This window comes from Prionailurus bengalensis, chromosome E1 (genome assembly GCF_016509475.1).
Source record: "Prionailurus bengalensis isolate Pbe53 chromosome E1, Fcat_Pben_1.1_paternal_pri, whole genome shotgun sequence".
NCBI classification, from domain to species: Eukaryota; Metazoa; Chordata; class Mammalia; order Carnivora; family Felidae; genus Prionailurus; species Prionailurus bengalensis.
Genome location: NC_057347.1, coordinates 1,889,082 through 1,905,276, shown reverse-complemented (window position 1 = coordinate 1,905,276; position 16,195 = coordinate 1,889,082). Strand labels below are relative to the sequence as shown.

The window sequence follows — 16,195 nt, the reverse complement described above, 5'->3', positions numbered from 1 at the left end:
GAAGCCGAAGTCAGACAACGGCCTGGAGACTGTTCAGTTTAGCTTCTCCCCCCAGCCTTCCTCCAGCAGTGGTGGTTTTAGCCTCTCCTTATAGTCCCAGATTGCAGCTCGCTGCTCCGATTTTCAAAACTTAGCAATATTTAGGGATGCGTGTGTAGGTGGAAGGCTAAAGAGGGCAAATGGGAATGGTCAACACGAAAGCCATCACAGTGGTTACTGCTGGGGGTAGAGAAGAGACTACTTACTATTTGAGGAGGAGTAAACAGAGCTCTGGAAGGACTGGCCATTCTTTGTATCTCCAACTGGCCCGAGGACTGTCTACCCTATCATTATATTTAAATGGCACAAGTGATTTTACTTCCTCTTCTATTTGCATGGTGCATGTCACAACAAACCATTTAAAAACCAGGTGCTGTTACTCAATAAAAGGGGAAAGGAACGTGGAAAGCAGAAATAAGAGATGTTCATCCAGAATCGTTGGAAAATGAAAGGACAGGGAAAAACATTTGCATCTGGCCTCTTTGTTGCAAGGAACAGACTTGTTCAATTCAACTCAAGAAAGGAAAGGGGTTGTTTTGAGCCAACATGTGGAATGGACTGGAACGATAAAACTCAGGCAGGTTTTGACTCTCCCTAGAGGCATCTCTGGGTCTCTGTCTGCTGCGTTTCCTATTGGCCGTATAGTAAACCTCCCCAAAATTCATTGGTTTAAAACGACAATCACCATTTATTTATTGGCTCATGATGCTGTAATTGGGGAAGGGATTGGCAGGAATGGCTCATCTCTGCTCTATGAAGTGTTGATGGGCCGGCGTGACTGGGGCTGGAGGGGGTGGATAGCTTCACTCACATGTCTGGCTCCTCAGCTAAGGTGTCCAGAAGAGCTAGGGGTTGGCCAGGTCAATCTTTGCAGCAAGGCTCCTTTACATGGTGGCTCAGGGCTCCAAGAGAGGCAGATCAGGAGCTGTCAGGCCCCTTAAGCACTAGGTCTAGAACTGGCACCATGTCACCGCCACTGCATTTTGTTCTAAGCAAGTCCGTTTGGTGAGGAGGAGAAACAGATTTCACCTCTTGATGGGAGGAGCGGCATGTTCTCCCAAAGATGGGAAGAGTACTTGGCAGCTGTTTTTGCAAACAATTTGCCATATCTTTTCCCCTACCCCAGAATTTTGGATCGCGTATAATTTTCATTTGCTATTGCCTTAACTTCACTCATGATTTCCTGTCACCTCCAACTTTCCTGCTAACTAGCAAATACTTTTTGTGTTTGGGGCTCAAATGCCTAAGAACTGCTTGGTTCGGTTCATCTTTTTGTTCCATGTGAGTGGTCAAACGTCAGAGGCCAACCTATTTTTGTCCTCAAGTTTTAGTTTGAAAAACATTAAGTCTTCAGAATAGTGGCAAGAATAATACACTGAATGGCTATACGCCCTGCACCTGGATTCACCAATCTTAACATTTGCCACATTTGCTTGATCATACTTTCTCTTTCTATGAGTATGTGTATGGAGTTGGTTGGAGACATCATGACATTTTGCCCTGGAATATTTTAGCATATATCTCCTAAGAACAAGGCATTCTCTTACATAACCACAGTCAAATGATCACACTCACGAGATTTAACAGTTACATACGATTGTAACCTAACGTGCTACCCACATTCATATTTCCTCGGTTGCCCCAGTAACGTCTTTTATGTATGATTTTTTAATCCCTTATTGAAACTATGATGACACGTAGAAATTATGTCTCCACACGTGTCTCCTCAATGTACTTTTATTCAGACAAGTTTCCTGGCTGTCTTTCATCTTTTGTGACGTTGACTTTTTTGGAAAGCCTAGACCAGTTGTTTGCACAGCGTCTTTCGACTTTGGATTTGCATAATTATTTCCTCATGGCTAGATCCAGCTTAACTCTCTGTGGTAGGAACAGGTGATGTGTGGCCAGCCAGTTGACTGGCTACTTTTGACAGTTGCTGGATCATCGTCTATCTGTGCTCACTCCCACTGTCCCTTTCCCCACTACCCTCCCCCGTCCTATCCCAGGTTCCTTAGTCCTGAGACCTGTGGGTGAGTTTGGCCAAGAGAAGGCAATGGCGGATGACTGGAGAGTAGGAGAAAGGGAAAGACTGGAATCTTTCTCCTGTTTCTGTGTTCCTGTGAGGTCTCTGTGGCTACTCCTGTGAGTCTCCTGCTCCCTCCAAACAGACCCTCCCACGTGGTTCAGGCTCCCCGGACATCCTCCTCCTTGGTTCTGGCTCCTGGCTGGCCCCAACTTCTGTGCTCCGATAAAACCCCCCTCTCCTGCTGCCCCTTCAGCCCTGGGGAGGCAGTGTCTTCCGGCCGCTTCTAACCTCACCATCCTGTGGTTGGCCGCTCAACTTTTCCACTTCCTGCGTAACCAATTTTCTTTATTTGGAGCGAAGGGCCCAGGGTGGTGTCTGTTTTCCTGACTAAACCCTGACTAATGCCGATAGGGTGCTCATCCTTGGTCTAATCTGAGTGACGTGTGGAATGGGGTTGCATGGAATCAGCTACGGCAGCATTAGCAGTAGGGGCCCCAAGAGGGGAGAGTCCTTTAGAAGGAGGAGTGAGCACAGTAGCCCCCTTCCTGCGTAGGCAAAGGCAACATCTCCGGGTGGTAGAATTTTGGATGAATTTTATAGTATTTCTTCTTCTTTTTGTGTTTACCCCAAATAACCTACATTTTCTATGATGGAAATGGATTGTTTGGGCATGGAGAAAAAAATTGCCAGCATGCCACATTTGGGAAACAAGTGAACGAGAACGGTCAACACGTTGTGTGTAACAAGATCCGTCAGAAAATACGGAAGCCGCTAATCCCCAAGAAATCACTTGGTCCCTGAATCTTTTTCTCCAGTTTTACTGAGGTATAATTAACAAATAAAATTATGATATATTTAAATTTCTTGGGGCGCCTGGGTGGCGCAGTCGGTTAAGCGTCCGACTTCAGCCAGGTCACGATCTCGCGGTCCGTGAGTTCAAGCCCCGCGTCAGGCTCTGGGCTGATGGCTCAGAGCCTGGAGCCTGTTTCTGATTCTGTGTCTCCCTCTCTCTCTGCCCCTCCCCCGTTCATGCTCTGTCTCTCTCTGTCCCAAAAATAAATAAACGTTGAAAAAAAAAATTAAATTTCTTAAAATTTTATTTGAGAGAGGGAGAGAGAGAGAGAGAGAGAGAGACAGTGCGAGTGGGGGAGGGGCAGAGAGAGAGAGGGAGAGAGGATCCCAAGCAGGCTCCATGCCGCCAGCACAGAGCCTGATGTGGGGCTTGAACTCATGAAACCATGAGATCATGACCTGAGCCAAAACCAAGAGTCGGACCCTTAACTGGGCGAGCCCCCCAGGAGCCGCATACTTGTGATGTATTTAAAGCACCCGTGATGATTTTATATACACACACTGTGAAAGATTTTCTGCAATTGGGTTGATGAACACATCCATCACCTCACATACTTACCTTTATTTATTTATTCGTTCTTAGTACAAACACTTAAGTTCTACTCTCTTAGCAGATTTCAGTGACACAATTCAGTATCGTCAACTCTAGTCACCACGTTCTCTGTCAGGTCTTCAGCCCTTACTCATGTTATAACCAAAAGCATGTACCCTTTACCGACCTGTCCCCTCTTGTCCCAACCCCCAGCCGCTGGCATCCACCATTCTCCTCTGTTTCTGTGAATTTGACTTTAAAAAAAATATTTTTTAAAATTTCACACATAAGTGATAGCAAGCAGCATTTGTCTTTCTCTTCCTGACTCCCCAAGTCTCTTAAATAAAAAATGATAATTCGGGATGGCTGGGTGGCTCAGTTGGTTGGGCGTCGAACTTGGCTCAGGTCAAGATCTCGTGGTCCGTGAGTTTGAGCCTCGAGTCCGGCTCTGCACTGACAGCAAGGAGCCTGCTTCGGATTCTCTCTCTCCCTCTCTCCCTCTGCCTCTTCCCTGCTCGCAGGTGTTCTCTCTCTCTCTCTCTCAAAAATAAATAAACATTTAAAAAAATTTAGGGACCCCTGGGTGGCTCAGTCGGTTAAGCATCTGGCTTCGGCTCAGGTCATGATCTCCTGGTTCCTGGGTTTGAGCTCTGTGCGGACAGCTCAGAGCCTGGAGCTTGCTTCGGATTCTGCGTCTCCCTCTCTCTCTGCCCCTCCCCCGCTCGTGCTCTGTCTCTCTCTCTCTCTCAAAAATAAATAAACATAAATAAAAAAAAATAAGAGAGTCAGTATAAGATCTAGAAGAGTAGCAAGAAATTTCTCTTGTGAGATTTATACAAAATGCTTATGCTCTTCTGTTTATGTGATGTAGTTCATAATATACTTTAATAATTTTAAAAAGCTGGTGCTGGAATCCTAAAAGGGGCAAATGGCTCAATTGTGGAGGGAGATTTCCCCACAACCCCCTGGGCCCACGAAGGAACAAGTCTGTAGCGACGAGGAGAAAACCTCGCTGGCTCACATGGGTGTATTTACATTTAACAGGTGACTTGTGCGATCGTTTCTAAGTATTGGAGGCGTGTTTCCGTGTTTTACTACTTAATCAAATAACCTGAGGGGTTTTGGAAGATGTATTAACTGAGAGGCGGAAGGATTCATAGGGATAGTACAATAGCTAAGTTGTGGGTTCAACACATGAGAAAATGAGTAGAAAGGCACAAGAAACGGCAGTGGAAAGATTAAATAGGACCCAAGGCTAAAATAAGATAAAATTGCATAGAGCGCCTGGGTGGCTCAGTCGGTTAAGCGTCCGACTTCGGCTCAGGTCATGATCTCGCAGTTCGTGAGTTTGAGCCCCGCGTCGGGCTCTGTGCTGACAGCTCGGAGCCTGGAGCCTGCTTCGGATTCTGTGTCTCCCCCTCTCTCTCTGCTCCTCCCCCACTCACATTCTCTCTCTCTCAAAAATAAACATTAAAAAAAATTTTAATAAAAAAATTAAAATAAAATAAAACCGCATGAACGAAGACAGGAACCATTGGAAATCAAATGAACTATTGGAAATGAGAAGAGCAAAAAATAAGTAAATAGAATCACAGGGTTCGTCAGGTAGGGCCGGGCTGGACCAGTCAACAAGCAGTTCTCACAGGAGAGCCTGGCAGAGAAAATTCGCTTGGCAAGTAAGAAGCCAAGACAAGCCTGCTTCTGCCTTTCATCTAATCCTGTGCAGTCTGGTGCAAGGAGTCTGGAAGAATCAAAAGACACTTTCCTAGATGCTTGACTGTTGCAATGACCATCCACGGCTCATTGCAACAGGCTTTGACTTCAACCTGCTACTACCTGCCGAGCCCTGAGTTTTGCCGTGGTCTAAGCACTGCTCTCTCGAGTGTATTCGCTGGACGCCCAAGGTGCTGTGTGTAGGAAGGATAAGATCGGTAATAATGTTGCCTGAGGGAAGCATAGGGTCAGCGAGTGAAACAAGTTGACATTTTACCACGAATTAGTTACGATGACCTCTCGGTAGTGCGCATCTAACGTTGTTACGAGTTTGCGAATGTAGAGGAAAGTATCCCGTCAGAGTTACACCTGAGTGTCTTTCCCGCCCACACCGAGCAAAGGATGTGTGTTGAAGAAGCATCCTGGCCCCTGGGGGTTTCCTCCTCCGCGGACAGACGGGGACAACGTGATCCGGGCTGCGCAGTCCGTAGGCTGGAAGGCTTGGAAGGTGCTGGTGTGGTTCCTGGCCGAGGTCTCTTGATTCATTCGTTGTTCTACTGCCTTTACCTCCTCCCAACTTTGATCCCGAGTGAATGTCTCACTAGGACCACATCTACTTTTTGAGAGAGGTTTCATGGAAGTTGCCCCGCTCTAATGACATCCTCCTGACGCATCAGGAAAATTTGAGCAAACTGGTCCAGAAGGAGAGGCAGAGTCCAGGACCTGAGTGCTGGGCCTGTCCTGCGAGCGTCCCCCGCTAGTGCCAAAGCCCGCGAATCACATTCCGGCTCACCCTTGGCATAGTACGTTCTATGGGTGTGAGCAAATGTGTAATGACATGTGTCCACCATCATGGTAGCATGCAGAGTATTTTCACTGCCCTGGGAGTCGTCTGTGTGCTACTTGTTCATCCCTGCGCCCCCCAGCCCCGGGCACCCACTGATGTTTTCATTTCTCCAGAGCGTCGCCTTCCCCAGAATGTCGTATGGGTGGCGTCCTTCGGTGTATAGCCTGGAGACTGGCTTCTTTCTCTTAGTAACACGCGGGTAAGGTTCTTCATGTCTTTTCGTGCCTTCATGACATTGTTCAGGTTTAGCACTGAACAGTATCCCCTTGTCTGGTTGTGCCAGTTTGCTTATCCACACTGCCGGTATGGCCTTGATGTCTGGGGTCGGGAATGTCCCCTCCATCTTCTATCCTGTCTCTCCTACATCCTGCATCTCTAGAGCTGGAGAAAGTTTCACAAGGAGAAGTGAGACATAGACTTTTCAGGACAGCGCTTGCTGGGGAGGGAACCAGTGAGCTGGCACGTTCGGGGAGACCTGATCTGCCGTCAGGGACTTTGAAAGAAGGGTAAAGAGGGATCCTGGCCTAAGGCACGGTGTTCCTCTCCACACGCAGGTGCACGGAGATCCAGGAATCTACCCCCCCCCCCCCCACCATGAGCTGATGATCTGATGGGCCTTGGTCTCACTGCTGCCTCCTCATGGCCTCATTTTGGGATTCCCGGGGCTCAAGGCGACCAGCCTGGGACTCACTTATGCAGGTGCACAGGCCTTGGGAAGTGGGAAGGTGGGAAAGGGATCCACCCGGACGGGCATCCAGCCCTTAGCGGACCTACACGGCCCTGAGCGATTGTATTCGCACCTGCTGTGCTGCTTCGCAAGCCTTTGAACACAGCAGCCATAGAAGTTTGCAAGGAAAACCAAATCAAGTTAAAGCCTTCGTTTCTGCTGGCAAGCAGGCAGGGGCCAAGCCGTGTTGTCCAGCTCTTAGGAAGGAGGGCGTGACCTGTCCTAGAGCAAAGTCAAAGTGGCTTGGGTGAAGAATACCCAGAGGCAGAGAGAATTCAGCACAAAGGGGAGGAGCCATACCAACAGGGGTGGTGACAAAGCTTCAATCATGGCGGAGGGGGGTGTGGGGGGGGGGCTGGCAGGACGGGAAAGGGCAGACACTCCTAGGAGTGTTTGGATGGCTGTGTCAGCAAAGTTGGAAGTGTGGGGCCGAGAGCAAGTGGGACGGGCAGGAGGGAGCCAACTTCCACTTTCTCTTGTCTTTGCATTTCTCTTCCCTTTTCCCCCGGGGCAGATACGTCTCCGTCATCCCCTTCCATTTAATATTGCATCGTGAGCTTTTTCCGCGTCGCCAAGAGTCTTCTTGATAAACTTTGCAGTACGGAATCTATTTTGATTGCGGAGAATTTGCAGAGGCAGTCGAGAGGGTTTGCGCACGCCCCGCACCCGACGTGTTCCCAACATCGTATCTTCTTACATCGCTGTGTCCGCGAGTCAGAACCGAGAAATGGCCGTTGGTACCTTACGATTAGCCAAGCTCCAGAACTTGTGCGGATGTTTACCAGTTTTTCCCATTTATATATCCTTTGTAAATTCACCATCCAGCCCGGGACAACCACATCGAATGTTCTTTGGGTTTTTTTTTTGTTTTTTGTTTTTTGTTGTTTTGTTTTTTTTTTTTCCAACGTTTATTTATTTTTGGGACAGAGAGAGACAGAGCATGAACGGGGGAGGGGCAGAGAGAGAGGGAGACACAGAATCGGAAACAGCCTCCAGGCTCTGAGCCATCAGCCCAGAGCCTGACGCGGGGCTCGAACTCCCGGACCGCGAGATCGTGACCTGGCTGAAGTCGGATGCTTAACCGACTGCGCCACCCAGGCACCCCTCGAATGTTCTTGTTATGACTCCTTAGTCCCTGTGACAGCTTCTTAGCGGTTCCTTATTTGTCGTGACCTTGAGAGTTTGAGGGAGCCCTGGTTTGAAGTATTTGTAGAATGTCTCTTAAAGTGGGTTTGTCTGATATGTCCTCGTGATTAGAATGGGGTTATATGTTTTTGGAAAGACCACCACAGAGGTGACGTACCCTTCTCATCCCATCATATCAGAGGATACGTGATGTCCATGTGATATTACTGGTGATGTGCCCTTGGTCACTCGGGTAAGGCAGCCCTAGCCAGGTTTCTCCACTGTAAGGTTACTGTTTCCCCTTTCCTGACTCTGTTCTGCGGACATCAGTCACTAGGTCCAGCCCATACTCAAAAAGAGGTGAAGGAAATATGCTCCTTTTCGTGGAGAGGGTAGTCTCTTCATAAATTATTTGGCGTCCTGTAAGCAACGTTTGTTTCTTCTCCTCAGCTATGTCTTTACGGAATCACTTATTTATATCAGTAAGTATTCTTATCTTACGCTTCGGGTTACAATCTAACCCTTCATCGTTTACTTTGTTGCCGAAATTGTCGTAGCTCTGGCCATTGGTGGCCTCTTCGAGGTTGGCTCCCGTGTTCCCCGGGACATGCCCCAGCCTTTTACTTACTTTTAGTTTTTAAGCACTTCTTTTCTTCTCCCACTATGAGATGCTCCGGGCCCATCCTGCATTTCCTGTGCCCCAGCCCCAGAGTCTTGGATGGGAGGATGATATCGGGAAGCGTGGTTTCCATACCTGTTGTTCTCATCCGTCTGTTCCATTCAGTAGAGTATAACGATTGGTCCAACCATTACGAATTTTACATTCAGGAGGAATTCTTTTTCGTGGTTAAAAAAAAAAAAAATCATTTTGCAAATAAAGTAAATTCTTTCTGGGAAGTAAATTTCCAGGAGGAGAATTAGTGGGGGGAAAGGTCGTGTATACTTATTATGTTTCTAGATACTGACAGACACACTGCTCCCATATTCTGGTACCAATGCATGCCATCTCCAAGGATTTAGAAATGTACTAGTTCCCCTTCCATGTTTAGAATGAGTAGCAGGGTGTGGAATGAAAACTCTTCTTCCCGTCACTGTTGTTTTAATCCCCCCCCCCCACACACACCCCTTCCTGGAGACCATGATATTCGTTTCTTGTATATTCTTTTAGAGTTTCTTTATGCACAAACAAGCAAAATGAATGCATGTGAGAGAGACCAAACTAAGCATACTGTTCTTAAAAAAATTTTTCTTTAATGTTTATTTTTGAGAGAGACAGAGTATGGGTGGGGCAGGGGCAGATAGAGAGGGAGACGCAGACTCTGAAGCAGCCTCCAGCCTCTGAGGATACAGACATGTTGCCCCGTAGAGGGGACTAGTCTAGTGGGGGACACAAGAACCAAAAAGTACACGCGGCGGTGTGTGTATGAAGAAATAGCTCTGCTTACGGCACCGAGGGGCATAGAGCAGGGGGAACAGAAAGGCTCCTGAGTCTGGATATCGGAGCAGGCTCCTGGTAGGTTGGCGGGGACGGAGGACAGCCAGGGAGAGGGCGGGCGTCGCAGGCAAAGAGGCAGCGAGCGTTGCCGTGAGCTGGTGAAACTTCACGGGAATTCGTGAGCCTGGGCCGGGAGGGGACGAGGGGTGTGGTTGCAAAGAAAACGGGAGGCCTCCGAGGAGACCCCGGAGTGCTGGCGAGCTCAGAGAAAGAAGGGCAGCAGAGATACGGGCGGGCAGGGGAGTGTGACATGACGGAGATGCTAAGGAAGTGGAACCAGCACGACTTTCTGACTCAGCTGGTGGTCTTAGGGGGAGAGAGGAGAGCGCGACGAGGGGGAGGCAGAGGAGGAGAGAGAGGGGGGCGGACTGCTCCAGTACGACCCCCCGGTTCTCAGCTGGGACACCGGGGTATATGTCGGCATCAGCTCCTGAATGCGGGACGCTTAGGAGAGGAAAGGTCGGGAAACGTGATACGCTTGGTCCTCGACCATCCCCGCTTCGTGACGTGCCTCCGGGAACTGGAGAAGAGCACCCCGCGGCCCCCTGCTTTGCACTGTCCCCTGTGCACAGTTAATTACTGTCTGTTGAATGACTTTCTGAATGCACGAATGAATGTTTGGTAACGGGAACACAGCGGTGAGCATCCCCTGAACCCCTCCCCTGGGAGCCTGTTGTCCGAGGGGGCGACCCATGCAGAGACAGCCGGTGAAACAGCGTATTACATGAGGTTGCAAGTGAGGGCAGTTAGGACCCAGGGGAAGGAGACAGTCCTCTGGTGAGTTTTAAGGGACATATATAAGATGGAGAAGAGGAAAAGACATTTCAGTAAGAAAGGAGGCTTTTTTTTTTTTTTCGAGAGAGAGAGAGAGCGAGAGAGAGCATGAAACGCCAGGAGCACCAAAAGATATACATATGTTGTCCAGTGTAATTAATTTATTCACTTAAAGGATTTGCTTAACTATTGATTGGAAGGAAACAATCATAATAACCATTTTTTTCCTATTTTAACAGACTTGGGACTTAAAACTTCCGACTTAGTCAAAAGTTGTTTTCTGGTTTGCTGAGAGAATTTATGTCTATTTTGAATGCTTTTAGTTTTATAGGAAAACTTACAGTTCGATTTTTGATGAAAAATGTCAGTGTAGGGGCGCCCGGGTGGCTCAGGTGGTTAAGTGTCCAACTCTTGCTTTCAGCTCAGGTCGTGATCTCAGGGCCATGAGGCAGAGCCCTGTGTAGGGCTCTGCTGTCATAGCACGGAGCCTGCTTGGGATTCTCTCTCTCTCTCTCTCTCTGCTCTTCCCCTGCTTGCACACACGTTTCCGCATGCACGCACATGATCTCTCTCAAAATAAATAAAACTTTTTAAAAAGTCAATGTAGGGGCGCCTGGGTGGCGCAGTCGGTTAAGCGTCCGACTTCAGCCAGGTCACGATCTCGCGGTCCGTGAGTTCGAGCCCCGCGTCGGGCTCTGGGCTGATGGCTCGGAGCCTGGAGCCTGTTTCCGATTCTGTGTCTCCCTCTCTCTCTGCCCCTCCCCTGTTCATGCTCTGTCTCTCTCTGTCCCAAAAATAAATAAAAAACGTTGAAAAAAAATTAAAAAAAAAAAGTCAATGTAAATACATGAACAAAGAGAAATGCAACTGATGGTTTCTAATTCAGGAAAAAGGGGGGGGGAGGGTACTCTAAAAACATGGCAAATTAAGCAGAAAACAGAATAAAAAGCAAATAAAAGGTGGCAAAGCATTATACTCATTAGAAGATGGAGAAATAAGTCTAAATGTATCAATTTTTCCAATAACATACAAAATTACCTGCAAAAAGTTAGAGATGTCCCATTGGATGATAAAAATAAAATCTATGTATATGCTATTTAAAATTTCTTTTTTCAACGTTTATTTATTTTTGGGACAGAGAGAGACAGAGCATGAACGGGGGAGGGGCAGAGAGAGAGGGAGACACAGAATCGGAAACAGGCTCCAGGCTCCGAGCCATCAGCCCAGAGCCCGACGCGGGGCTCGAACTCACGGACCGCGAGATCGTGACCTGGCTGAAGTCAGACGCTTAACCGACTGCGCCACCCAGGCGCCCCTGTATATGCTATTTAGAAGAGACTTCTGGAACGACACTACACTGCAGTGCTGGAAAAAAAAAAAAAAAAAGGATGGTGAAAGATATGTCCTGTAAAAACTAACCCAAAAGTGTGTGGTATAACCATTTTAACGTTTTATTTTTATTTTTGTATTTTTTGAGAGACAGCGCAAGCAGGGGAGGGGCAGAGAGAGAGAGAGGGAGACACAGAATCTGAAGCAGGCTCCAGGCTCTGAGCTGTCAGCACAGAGCCCCATACCGAGCTCCAACTCGTGAACCACGAAATCACGACCTGAGCCGAAGTTGGACGCTCAACCGACTGAGCCATCCAGGTGCCCCTGTTATAACAATTTTAATATCATGCAAAGTAGAAGGCAAGGTAGCACTAATAAGGAGAAAAAAAAGGACACTGTGTAATGCCCGGAAGAACCATCACCAAAATAATATAACAATTATAAACTTGTATAGGCTCAACAGTCAAAACATACAAGGCAAAAACTAACAAAACTGGAAGGATCAATGGGTAAATCCTTAATCTCTGTGGGAGAATTTAGGCATGCCTCTTTGAGAATCTGGTAGGTTAAAGCAGACTTAAAAATCAAAAAAGCAACCTTATCTTAACCATAGCTAGCCTCCCTAGGTCCTGGAGACCTTGCTTTTTAAATATGCACAATTCTTCAGACTTACGCTATCCCTGACCCGGACTAACTGACAACTATATAATCGGCTACTCCTCACAGTCCTGGGGCAGCTCTTTCTGCTTACAGGTCCTGTCCCTGAGCTTTAATAAAAACACCTTTTTGCTCACACGCACACACGCGCGCACACACACACACACACACACACACACACACATGCATACATAATGCATAAATACATACATACATACATACAATAAAAAATAAAAATCAGTCACATAAGAGTTGATACTTCTTTAACATGGAAAAAATATATATACAAAGCCAACATCTTTCTTACTGGGGAAAAAATAGAGGCATTCCCACTAGTTATAGAGAAGCCAAAACGGTTCGTTATCTTCATTATAATTTAACAGTGTGTTGGAGATATTAGCCAGCATGGCAGGTGGAGAGGGGTGACAGAAATTTAAAGATAGGAAGAAGTAAATTTATCTTTATTTGCAGATTATATCATACCTATCTGGGGGAAAAAAGTAAATGGAAAACAAAACATGAAACGGAAATTTAGCAAAGTAGCCAAATATGATATTAAACACAGAAATCAGAAGCCTTCATATAGAAAACAACACCTAGTAGGAAAAAAAAAAAAAAACCCAATGAGAGACCACACTTACAATACCAATAAAGAAAGAAAAATTACCAGGGATAAACTGAACGAGAAATTTACAAAACCAACGTGAGAAAATGTACTTTCCAAAGACAAAAGTCAGGCTTGACCAAGTGGAAACACAGGTCACGTTTATGAACAGAAAGATTCAACGCCATGTTAATTCTCCTTAAGTTAATTTTAAAAGGTAATGCAGTCCTAATATATGTACAGCTAATTTTGTTGTACACCTAAAAGACTGGTCATAACCTTGTTTTTGGAAGAACTAAGTAGCAAAAATACCCAGAAAATCTCTGAGAAAGGAGTGCAGTGGACCATAGTCATAGCCCAAATACTAAATACATTGTGAAGTCTCCATCGTCAAGATTGTGTTGGCGCACGAGTAATAAATCAATGAGACATTGTACAAATATAGAAATAGATATAAAAGCATAAGACATATATAAGATTATATATATATATACAGATTATATATATATACAAATTATATATATATAAGATTTTATATATATATATATAGATTATATATATATATCTACAGATTATATATATATATATATCATCTACCCTTGTTGTGGAAAAGGACTTTTAAATAAGTGATGTTTGAGACATTTGGATAACCATATGGAAAAAAGGGAAAATTGGAACCATTCTTCAAACCATAAAGTAGGGAAATTTCGAAATGAGTCAAGTAACTACATGTGAAAAAAAAAAAAAAGAACAACCCAGTAACCAACACCCCCCGCCCCCGTAAGTGGTAATAGAAAGTGTGGGTGAATTCTTTCACAACCTGGCAGTGGGAACACTTTTGTAACCACGAATAAAACTCAGCAGCTGTAAAAAAAGAAGATGAACTTGACTTTGTAAATACAAAACAAAATAAGCAAACGAAGCTGTTACACAGCAAAACCGCACAAATGAAGTAAAAAGACAAGTGGTAAACTGGGAAATAACAACTTTTGCCACAACAGGCTATTATCTTTAATATATACGGAGCTTTTAAATTTGAGAAGAAAAATACCAGTAACCCCGTAGGAAAAAAAAATGAATGAAAGATATACACAGAGAGTTTATAGAAAAAGAAATTTAAATAGCCTTTAGATATAGGAAAAGGTTTTCAGTCTTGCTCATAATAAGGGAAATGCGAATCAGAATTACACCAAGGTATCATTTCTCTCCTCTCAGATTTGCAAAGATCCAAAAGCTTGGCAACACTCTGTTGGCCCTCATGCATGTTGATGTGTAGGCAAAATGGGAATGTGGCAATATGTAGCAAAATCATTCTTGAATTTGTCTTTTGAAACCAAATCCCACTTGTAGGTATCCCCAAAGTACTGGACAAAAATGAGAAATGATGTAAGCATAAAACTATCAATTGTAGCACTCCGTGTAATCACAGAGGACTCAGAGGAAACCCAAATATCTTCAACAGGGGACTGGTTATAGATATGGAAATGTCAAAAGTAAAAAAAAAAGAAAAATACAATATTAATAGCAGTAAAAAGGCTGACCTAATCTGAAGATCCACCAGGAAGATGTAGTAATTCTAGGGGCACCTGGGTGGCTCAATCGGTTAAGCTATTATCTTTAATACAACTTGGGCTCAGGTCACAATCTCACAGTTTGTGGGTTTGAGCCCCGCATCAGGCTCTGTGCTGATGGCTCAGAGCCTGGAGTCTGCCTCGTATTCTGTGTCTCCCTCTCTCTCTGTCCCTCCCCCCGTTCCCACTCTGTCCCTCGCTCTCTCTCAAAAGTAAATAAATACTTAAAAGTGTTTTAAAAAGAAGATACAGTAATTCTAAATTTGCTTCGTACAAACTAACAACACGGTCTGAGAATAGGTAATGCAAAAATTGGCATAAGTATAATGAAAAAGAGACACATCCTCTGTTTTACAAAGAAATTACATCACACCGATCTCAGTAACTGATGCAATAAGTAGACAGAAAATCCATGACGTTATAGAAAATCTGAATGATATAATTAACCAATTTGACCTAAAACACATTATATCCAAGTGCACGTAGAACATTTCCCATAATTGATCAAATAAGGGCATAAAGTAAACCGCAGTAAACTTCAAGGATTTTAAACGACACTGAGTAACTTTTCTGACCACAATTGTCTTGTTTGAAATCAAATAATATAATTAGAAAATCTCCAATACATGGAAATGAAGCATTATGCCAAAAAAAAAAACCATCAAAAAACCATGGGTCTATAAAGAAATGAAGTGAAAATTAGAAAAGTATTTTAACTAAATGTAAATGAAAGTATGTATCAAAACCTGCAATTAGAACCACGTTTAAAGGAAGACTTAGAACATTAAATGAAAATAGAAAAAAAAAAGCCCAGGCTCATAGCAGTCTTTTGAGCATCACCTCGTGAAATTAGAAAAATAATAGCAAGTAAACTCAACGAAAGTAGAAATGAGCAAATAGTAATGGGAAGAAATTAATAAAATAGAAACAAACTCAAAACAGGGAATATTTAAAAAGCAAGAGTTTGTTATTTTAAAATACTGGTAAAATGTATAACACCCAGGCAAAACCTACACAGCAATGAAAATAAATATATTATTGCTAAATGCAACATAGGTGAATCTCACAAATGTTGAGCCAAAACAAAAGCAAAAAAACCAAAACAAAACAAAAAAACAGCCAGACCAAAAGAACACATACTGTGTGCTTCTAATAATACAAGACTATATATAGTATTAAAAGCAAAACTAACAGTTACCTTTGGAGACACGATTGGAGAAGATGCCAAGAGGGGACTTTTGGGATGCTGGAAGTTTCTATTTCTTGAAAAAAGACTAGTCCCGTGGGTGTGTTCACCCTGTGATAAGTCACTGACCTGTGCACTTACGATCTGTGTGCTTTTCTGCACGTTACACAGCAGTAAGATTTTGCCAATAAGAGACACGAGTTATCAGAAGAGAGTTGCTTGACAAAATCAATGCCCCCCCAAAGGAAATGAGAACAAACCTCTTTCTCCCATACTCTTTCTAGATGCCTGGGATGTGGACAAGATGCCTGGAGATTCAGAAACCATTTGTGATCATGAAGACAAAAGCCACCAAGGACATCAGCCTTGGACAGCCGAACACCTACACCTTATATGAGAAAAATAAGCCACTTGTCTACTGGAGCCATTCTTACTTGAAGCTGACTGCCACTTCAGGTATGGTTTAAGGATTCAAAACACTTTTTTAAGTAGGCTCCACGCATAGAGCCTGGCTGCGGGCTTTGAACTCACGACCCTGAGATCAAGATCTGAGCTGAGATCAAGAGTCCAATGCTCAACCCACTGAGCCACCCAGGCACCCTTCAATTTTTTTTTTTTTTTTTAGAGTCTAAAAAGAAGTACACAATTTCAACATAGAGCAGGAGGGAGCAAATACCAAAAATTAATCCCGTCGGACACACAGAAACAAGAACACATA

General features: G+C 44.7%; 1 long non-coding RNA gene across 1 annotated transcript in view; it reads left to right on the top strand.

Moving 5' to 3' along the window:
- LOC122484842 overlaps positions 1-15,960 on the top strand; it is a 60,482-nt gene extending 44,522 nt beyond the window's left edge. The window contains exon 3 of the long non-coding RNA XR_006297727.1: positions 15,762-15,960. This is a non-coding gene — a long non-coding RNA (uncharacterized LOC122484842). The remainder of the gene's footprint in view (positions 1-15,761) is intronic.
- The last annotated feature ends 235 nt before the right edge of the window (positions 15,961-16,195 follow it).